The sequence below is a fragment of the Lutjanus erythropterus genome, chromosome 16 (genome assembly GCF_056507025.1).
Source record: "Lutjanus erythropterus isolate fLutEry1 chromosome 16, fLutEry1.hap2, whole genome shotgun sequence".
In the NCBI taxonomy this organism is placed as follows: Eukaryota; Metazoa; Chordata; class Actinopteri; order Lutjaniformes; family Lutjanidae; genus Lutjanus; species Lutjanus erythropterus.
Window position 1 is genome coordinate 38585019 of NC_139332.1, and position 9435 is coordinate 38594453.

Below are 9435 nucleotides of genomic sequence, written 5' to 3' on the forward strand. Positions count from 1 at the left end.
CAAATTATATAAATATTCTGATCTCACCTCAGAATCAACTCTGACTCTCTCTCTCTCTCTCTCTCTCTCTCACACACACACACACTCACACACACACACACACACACTCACTCACACACACACACACACACACACACACTCACACACACACACACACACACACACACACACACACACACACACACACACACACACACACTGGGTCTTTGTGGAGTGTCCTGACGTCCTCACAGTTCAGGGAATCCCCGTCTCCTCTGTGAGTGTGAACATTAGCAGCAGGTTGAGTTACATCAGAACAGACTCAGATCAACCTGATAGAACCTGGAGAACAATCAGAGCAGAACAATGACGCCTCACCTGAACCAGGTCCTCAAGTATCTCAGATTAGGAATTCTGTCTGAACCTCCAAGAGAATTCCAATCATCATCATCATCATCATCATCATCATCATCATCATTGTGGAAAAAATTCTTCGTCTAAATAGTGAGAGTTGCGAGTTCTCTGAAGAATTAACAAGACAGTGTGATGAATCAGATCTCTTTACTTCATGCAGCATGGAGAGAAGACTCTTGCACAGAGTTCTCTGAAGGTCTTACAAAGCATCTGGCCTTATATGCAAAACAACAGTTGCTGATTCTGTAACAGTGTCGATTCAATCAATCCTTTAACAATGTGAAGACACACTAGTCTTCCTGAGTGTACTGTTCCACTGATTTGATTGATTGATTGTTCACTCAGGCTTACAGTCACCTTCCTGTTTCACAACTTACATACAGAGACTCACAAAGTTAGTACATTGATTATTCATCAAATTTGTTCATCTTCCACATCATCATCATCATCATCGTTGTATTTTGTGCTTCATGATGCACCACACATTTTCAGAGACACGTCTGGACTGCAGGTCCAGGTCTGGACTGCAGGTCCAGGTCAGTCTAGGACCTGAACTCTGTTACTATGAAGACACGCTGTTGGAACACGTCCACAATGTGTCTCAGCATCGTCTCTCTGAAATAATCAGGGACGTCTCTGAAGAAGACGTCAGTGATGGCAGCATGTGTTGCTCCAATTATGAACCTTTCAGCATTAATGGGGCCTTCACAGATGTGACGGTTACCCATGATGCACTGGGCACTAACCCAGAAGAATATGATGAATAAGATGAAAATTATATAAAAGATATAACACAACCAAAATAAGGTGAAATGTAATAAAACTACAATTACTGTTTCTATGGTTGGGCCTGTTTTTCAGCTGATAAGATTGTGACAGGACTAATCAATTAATTGAGCAAATAACCATCATTATATTATATTTATATATACACCTGTCAGTGTGTGTGTGTGTGTGTGTGTGTGCTGTTGTAATGGAAAAGCAGGTAGAATGGCTTCTGTCCCCGGAGATCCCCTCATGCACACACACTGATAATGGTTGTCGGGGGGTTGTGGGGGGGTTTGGCTGGTATTTCAGAATAAAGCCTCCTCTGTATGTTTGTAAGTGGAGTCGACTGAACGGCTGAAGAAGCTTTTTAAAGCAGCGCTGCTTCATTCAGCCGACGCTGCCGCTTTGAAACACTGTAAGGTCAGATTTACATGTTTATAGAGCCTCCATCCATTAATCAGTCCATCCACCCTTTCATCCCTCCATCCATCCTGTCTGTCTGTCTGAGGGCGTCTCACAGGACAGAGGACAGACCTGAAACACTGACTACTGTAAAATAACATCTGAACACCTGAACATTCACTCAGTTTATAACTGAAACAACCAGTAAAGACCAGTACTGACTGTTAAAGGACCAGTGTGTATATTTATTAAGATTAGATATAGATGGATAATATTTTCTTTAGTCCAATCAAATTTGACCGTCTTACAGGGATAGTCGAGGGCAGTGCACCACACTACATTCATGGGCCTACATGAGTGTGTTTTACCAGTTAGATTTGTACTTTAATGTCTTTCTTCATCATCGGTGACATGAAAATTTTGATGATGTGAAAATTTTCATACAATCAGAGAAATTCAAAGTGTGTGTCCTCCTATACTTCAGTAATAAAATCAGTGGACCTGCAGAGCTGCTGTCCAACATCACCTGCACTGCACACTGCGCTCCTTTACTCCGTGAATTAAGGATTTATTTGGACCAAACCAGAGTTGGTGATTTTTGGGACAATGGAAAGGCAAACCAAGACATTTCTGTTGAGTTTTATTTGATTTCCGTAAAGTTTTATTGTAACTGACGATGATGCAAAAGGATTCTGGTGAATTTGTTGAGATCAATAAATCAGCTGTTTCTGGTTAAACCAAACATCTCTCTGTTTACAAAAATCTCTCTGACTATAATGATCCTTTCTATAATGTTGTCAGACACTAACGAGAACAGTCATCAGCTGTCCTGCACTCTGCGGTGCGCTCTGGTGAAGAGTCTGACCGCGGTGCGCTCTGATGAAGTGTCTGACCGCGGTGCGCTCTGATGAAGCGTCTGACCGCGGTGCGCTCTGGTGAAGCATCTGACCGCGGTGCACTCTGATGAAGCGTCTGACCGTGGTGCGCTCTGGTGAAGCGTCTGACCGCTCTGGCGAAGCGTCTGACCGCGGTGCGCTCTGATGAAGCGTCTGACCGCGGTGCGCTCTGGTGAAGCGTCTGACCGCGGTGCGCTCTGATGAAGTGTCTGACCGCGGTGCGCTCTGATGAAGCGTCTGACCGCGGTGCGCTCTGGTGAAGCGTCTGACCGTGGTGCGCTCTGGTGAAGCGTCTGACCGCGGTGCACTCTGGTGAAGCGTCTGACCGCTCTGGCGAAGCGTCTGACCGCGGTGCGCTCTGGTGAAGCGTCTGACCGCTCTGGTGAAGCGTCTGACGGCGGTGCGCTCTGGCGAAGCGTCTGACGGCGCGTCAGCTGTTTCTATCACTCTTCTCTGCTTCCATCACTGTTAGTTTTGTGGTTTGTGGTGATTTAGAGACTCGGGTTGTTTTGCATCGATCTGTGTACAATGATTCAGATAAAAAACAAGAATAGAAACTTGTTTACCAGCCACTCGTTTATCTTCTCTCATCAGTCAACAGACACAACATGTTGGTCACCAGGAGATTTTTAATAAATGCTCCAGTTAATATAAAAATATATTTATGATTCCCTTTAATTCCTCATGTAAATGTTCTCGCTGTGTGTGTTTTTTTTTCTCTTTTATCCTGTAACTGTGATTGGAAGTCGTCCTTAGAGGCACTTTCAAAAAACTCTTCAGGACAGACAGCAACCATACTAATGAGTAAATTTAAAACAATACAAGAGGGTCGATGTCTCGGGCAGAAATCCAACTAAAATCCACAGAAATGAGAGAACTTTTTCAGAGCAGAGGATTTTCATAAAGTGACACTGATTCAGCTGATCAATAGATGTACCTTATTGGTTCTCCACAGAGTGTTCTCCTGCATGAAAGAGCCATGATAACTTTAAAAAGTTCTCACTCCATTAAAGGAAACTCATCTCCAGGTTTTTATACGTGTGGTAACTGTGTTGATTGATCCAGTTTAAGCGATACTAAATATTTATCACCTTGCACAGGCAAAAATATAAAATCTACTATTAATACATCATATACATTCTAAACTGCATTTATGGACAAGTTAGTGTCGTCAAACCAAATGAGCTCAGAAACAAAGAACAGCCGATGTTATCACGACATCTCTTCAACAACATCAGACCATCCTGGAAATATTAATATTACACTTTTACACAGAGAAGTTTTCTGGACCAGTGAAGAAAACACAGTGGAACCATGAATCTCTCAACCTTCAGTCACACACAAGGACTTTTTTGTCCTTTTGGATCTTAATTTTTCAATCATTTTGGAAGTTTTTGTCAATGCATGGCGTACACTTAAGCCAGGTTGTGTATATATTTGTGTTGATTGAGATATTTCAACCTCATCTCCTGTAGTAAGTCTAAAATATACTGTGTAGTCAAAATACTTTCATCCTGCAGTCTTGACTGTATTTTTTCCTCCACATTGTGACATTTTACCATGTTTTTTTCTGCTGTAATAATGAAGCACATAGTAATGAAGACTGTGGTGTGTATGTGCGTATTAAGAAATTAGAGTAGGTGCATGTATGTGTATGTGCAGCCAAAATACAAGTACTCAATTCCTTAGGGAGAAAAATGTGTGAAAACCCATAAAAACTGTATTTTCTGACCCGATGGCCATGATTTTTTTTTTATCATATTAGGCTTTTGTTGAGTCCACCATCATACAGATGAGTGGTATTATCTCAAAATTGACATTTATATATTTATATATTTTTATATTTATATCTATTTTCCATTTCCTATGTTATATATTTTTCCCAGTTATATTTCCCTGTTTATATTGCTTGCTGCTATTTATTGTCTCTTTTTGCTGTTGATTTTACTATTTTTGCTAAACACTTTGCTGCTGTAACACTGAAAATTTCCCCACTGTGGGACTAATAAAGGAATATCTTATCTTATTTAAAAGGTTAAAAATGTGAAATAGTTGTGATCATGACTGAAGATCTGACCAAAAGAAAGTGGAAAATAATATTAATATATATTATCTTCATACCTTTTGTAAGCTTTGGGACATTTTGTCTGTGGGAGTAAATATGGATGTAGTTATTATTGGGTGTGTGACGGTTAAATCTTTTGTGTTAAAGTCTGGTTAGTTATTGTGATAAACAGATGTGTCCATACATTAGTTTGTTGTTTCTCAGGGTAAACGTCAGGTTTTACTTTCTGTCTTCCTGTTTCCACAGTCTTTGCTGTGGAAACGTTCACTTTTTAATTTTAAATAGATTATAATATTGTATCTGTCGGTTATTTAATCATGATGTAACTTCCACCTGTTTGTTTGTAACATGCAGTCAAAAATCACAGAAAGGCATTGATGTCATCACTGTCACTTTTTTCAGCCAACCAAGTTTCAGGCAATACCTTTTTTCAGGTAACCAAGAAAATGGAGGAGATTTTAGTTTCTGTCATCCATCGATGTTTATACTGTCAGGTTTCTGCTTGATTGAGAAGAATTTATATGAAATTTAATTTACAGAGGAAGACGTGTAGACACACCTTAAATCCTTGCCGCACTGATCTGGTGCACCAAGTCAAAGTGAGACAGCGAGACACAAGAGAGGAAGCATCTTCTGGTTGGTTCTCGTAAACAAACAGCCAAGGGGCGGCGCCAGACTGTACAACAACAACAACAACAACAACAACAACAACAAATATTGTTGTCATAGAAGAAAAACCCACAGATTCTTCACACTTGGATGCAAGGACTTAAAGGTCAAACTTTCTCAAGGTCAAGCTCACTGTTAATTTGACCTGATGTGTCATGTGATCAGACAGGACGAGTCCTCTGAGAGCTTTTGGTTCTTTTCATTAAAGTGAAGAATTCCGACTGTTATTAGTTCTGCTGATGGAAGCTGATCTGCAGTCAGCGTCTGCCAGCATCAGCAGGATGAATTTCAGACATACCAGACAGGATGAAAGTGATCCTGATCAGCTGATATCCACCTGTCTGCATCACCTCATCAGCCTGAGACAACAACACCAACCAATATTACCTTCAGCTGCTGTAAGCTGCATCATCAAACACACACTTTCTGTCATTAAAGCTGTTTTGACATCAATGATCAATAATTTCATAATAACCTTTCAGCATATTGTAAATCAAGACAGAACTGGACTTCTGCACCTCCTCTTCACTCTGTTTTCAGCCTTTAGAGAATCTCGCCGGTGACGGTAGATTTAATCCAATCACAGGTCATCTACAGATTATTGGCTGTTCTGCATTTTCCTCCAGTGAGAAACTGAATCACCGTCGGAAACCGCTGGTTACAAAAAAACTAAATTATCAGACAGAGAATCTTAAAAAGACTTCAGCCAATGAGCAACATGATCAGCTGCACACTAACTCACCTCGCTGTCACCTCGCTGTCACCTCGCTGTCACCTCGCAGTCACCTCACTGTCACCTCGCTGTCACCTCGCTGTCACCTCGCTGTCACCTCGCTCTCACCTCGCTGTCACCTCACTGTCACCTCGCTGTCACCTCGCTGTCACCTCGCTGTCACCTCGCTCTCACCTCGCTCTCACCTCGCTCTCGCCACTAACTCACCTCGCTGTCACCTCGCTCTCGCCACTAACTCACCTCGCTGTCAACTCGCTCTCGCCACTAACTCACCTCGCTGTCACCTCGCTCTCACCTCGCTCTCACCTCGCTCTCACCTCGCTCTCGCCACTAACTCACCTCGCTGTCACCTCGCTCTCACCTCGCTGTCACCTCGCTCTCGCCACTAACTCACCTCGCTGTCACCTCGCTCTCACCTCGCTGTCACCTCGCTCTCACCACTAACTCACCTCGCTGTCACCTCGCTGTCACCTCGCTGTCACCTCGCTCTCACCTCGCTGTCACCTCGCTCTCACCACTAACTCACCTCGCTGTCACCTCGCTGTCACCTCGCTCTCACCTCGCTCTCGCCACTAACTCACCTCGCTGTCACCTCGCTGTCACCTCGCTCTCACCTCGCTGTCACCTCGCTCTCACCACTAACTCACCTCGCTGTCACCTCGCTGTCACCTCGCTGTCACCTCGCTCTCACCTCGCTGTCACCTCGCTCTCACCACTAACTCACCTCGCTGTCACCTCGCTGTCACCTCGCTCTCACCTCGCTCTCGCCACTAACTCACCTCGCTGTCACCTCGCTGTCACCTCGCTCTCACCTCGCTGTCACCTCGCTCTCGCCTCGCTCTCACCTCGCTCTCACCACTAACTCACCTCGCTGTCACCTCGCTGTCACCTCGCTGTCACCTCGCTCTCGCCACTAACTCACCTCACTGTCACCTCGCTCTCGCCACTAACTCACCTCGCTGTCACCTCGCTCTCGCCACTAACTCACCTCGCTGTCACCTCGCTGTCACCTCGCTCTCACCTCGCTCTCGCCACTAACTCACCTCGCTCTCACCACTAACTCACCTCGCTCTCACCACTAACTCACCTCGCTGTCACCTCGCTGTCACCTCGCTGTCACCTCGCTCTCGCCACTAACTCACCTCACTGTCACCTCGCTCTCGCCACTAACTCACCTCGCTGTCACCTCGCTCTCGCCACTAACTCACCTCGCTGTCACCTCGCTCTCACCTCGCTCTCACCTCGCTGTCACCTCGCTGTCACCACGCTCTCACCACGCTGTCACCTCGCTCTCACCACTAACTCACCTCGCTCTCACCTCGCTCTCACCACGCTCTCACCTCGCTGTCACCTCGCTGTCACCTCGCTCTCATCTCGCTCTCACCACGCTGTCACCTCGCTGTCACCTCGCTGTCACCTCGCTCTCGCCACTAACTCACCTCGCTGTCACCTCGCTCTCGCCACTAACTCACCTCGCTGTCACCTCGCTGTCACCTCGCTCTCACCTCGCTCTCGCCACTAACTCACCTCACTGTCACCTCGCTCTCACCACGCTGTCACCTCGCTCTCGCCACTAACTCACCTCGCTCTCACCTCGCTCTCACCACGCTGTCACCACTAACTCACCACGCTGTCACCTCGCTCTCACCACGCTCTCACCTCGCTGTCACCTCGCTGTCACCTCGCTCTCACCTCGCTCTCACCACGCTCTCACCTCGCTGTCACCTCGCTCTCACCTCGCTCTCACCTCGCTCTCACCACTAACTCACCACGCTGTCACCACTAACTCACCTCGCTCTCACCTCGCTCTCACCTCGCTCTCACCACTAACTCACCACGCTGTCACCACTAACTCACCACGCTCTCACCACGCTCTCACCTCGCTGTCACCTCGCTGTAACCACGCTCTCACCTCGCTGTCACCTCGCTCTCACCACTAACTCACCTCGCTCTCACCACTAACTCACCTCGCTCTCACCACTAACTCACCTCGCTGTAACCACGCTCTCACCTCGCTGTCACCTCGCTCTCACCACTAACTCACCACGCTGTCACCTCGCTCTCACCTCGCTGTCACCTCGCTGTCACCACTAACTCACCTCGCTCTCACCTCGCTCTCACCACGCTCTCACCTCGCTGTCACCTCGCTGTCACCTCGCTCTCACCTCGCTCTCGCCACTAACTCACCTCACTCTCACCTCGCTCTCACCTCGCTCTCACCTCGCTCTCACCTCGTTCTCGCCACTAACTCACCTCGCTGTCACCTCGCTGTCACCTCGCTGTCACCTCGCTGTCACCTCGCTCTCACCTCGCTCTCGCCACTAACTCACCTCACTCTCACCTCGCTCTCACCTCGCTGTCACCACTAACTCACCTCGCTCTCACCTCGCTCTCACCTCGCTGTCACCTCGCTGTCACCTCGCTCTCACCTCGCTCTCGCCACTAACTCACCTCACTCTCACCTCGCTCTCACCTCGCTCTCACCTCGCTCTCACCTCGTTCTCGCCACTAACTCACCTCGCTGTCACCTCGCTGTCACCTCGCTGTCACCTCGCTCTCGCCTCGCTCTCACCTCGCTCTCACCACTAACTCACCTCGCTGTCACCTCGCTGTCACCTCACTGTCACCTCGCTGTCACCTCGCTCTCACCTCGCTCTCGCCACTAACTCACCTCGCTGTCACCACGCTCTCACCACGCTGTCACCTCGCTGTCACCACTAACTCACCTCGCTCTCACCTCGCTCTCACCACGCTCTCACCTCGCTGTCACCTCACTGTCACCTCGCTCTCACCTCGCTCTCGCCACTAACTCACCTCGCTGTCACCTCGCTCTCACCTCGCTCTCACCTCGCTGTCACCTCGCTGTCACCACGCTCTCACCACGCTGTCACCTCGCTCTCACCACTAACTCACCTCGCTCTCACCTCGCTCTCACCACGCTCTCACCTCGCTGTCACCTCGCTGTCACCTCGCTCTCATCTCGCTCTCACCACGCTGTCACCTCGCTGTCACCTCGCTGTCACCTCGCTCTCGCCACTAACTCACCTCGCTGTCACCTCGCTCTCGCCACTAACTCACCTCGCTGTCACCTCGCTGTCACCTCGCTCTCACCTCGCTCTCGCCACTAACTCACCTCACTGTCACCTCGCTCTCACCACGCTGTCACCTCGCTCTCGCCACTAACTCACCTCGCTCTCACCTCGCTCTCACCACGCTGTCACCACTAACTCACCACGCTGTCACCTCGCTCTCACAACGCTCTCACCTCGCTGTCACCTCGCTGTCACCTCGCTCTCACCTCGCTCTCACCACGCTCTCACCTCGCTGTCACCTCGCTCTCACCTCGCTCTCACCTCGCTCTCACCACTAACTCACCACGCTGTCACCACTAACTCACCTCGCTCTCACCTCGCTCTCACCTCGCTCTCACCACGCTGTCACCACTAACTCACCACGCTCTCACCACGCTCTCACCTCGCTGTCACCTCGCTGTAACCACGCTCTCACCT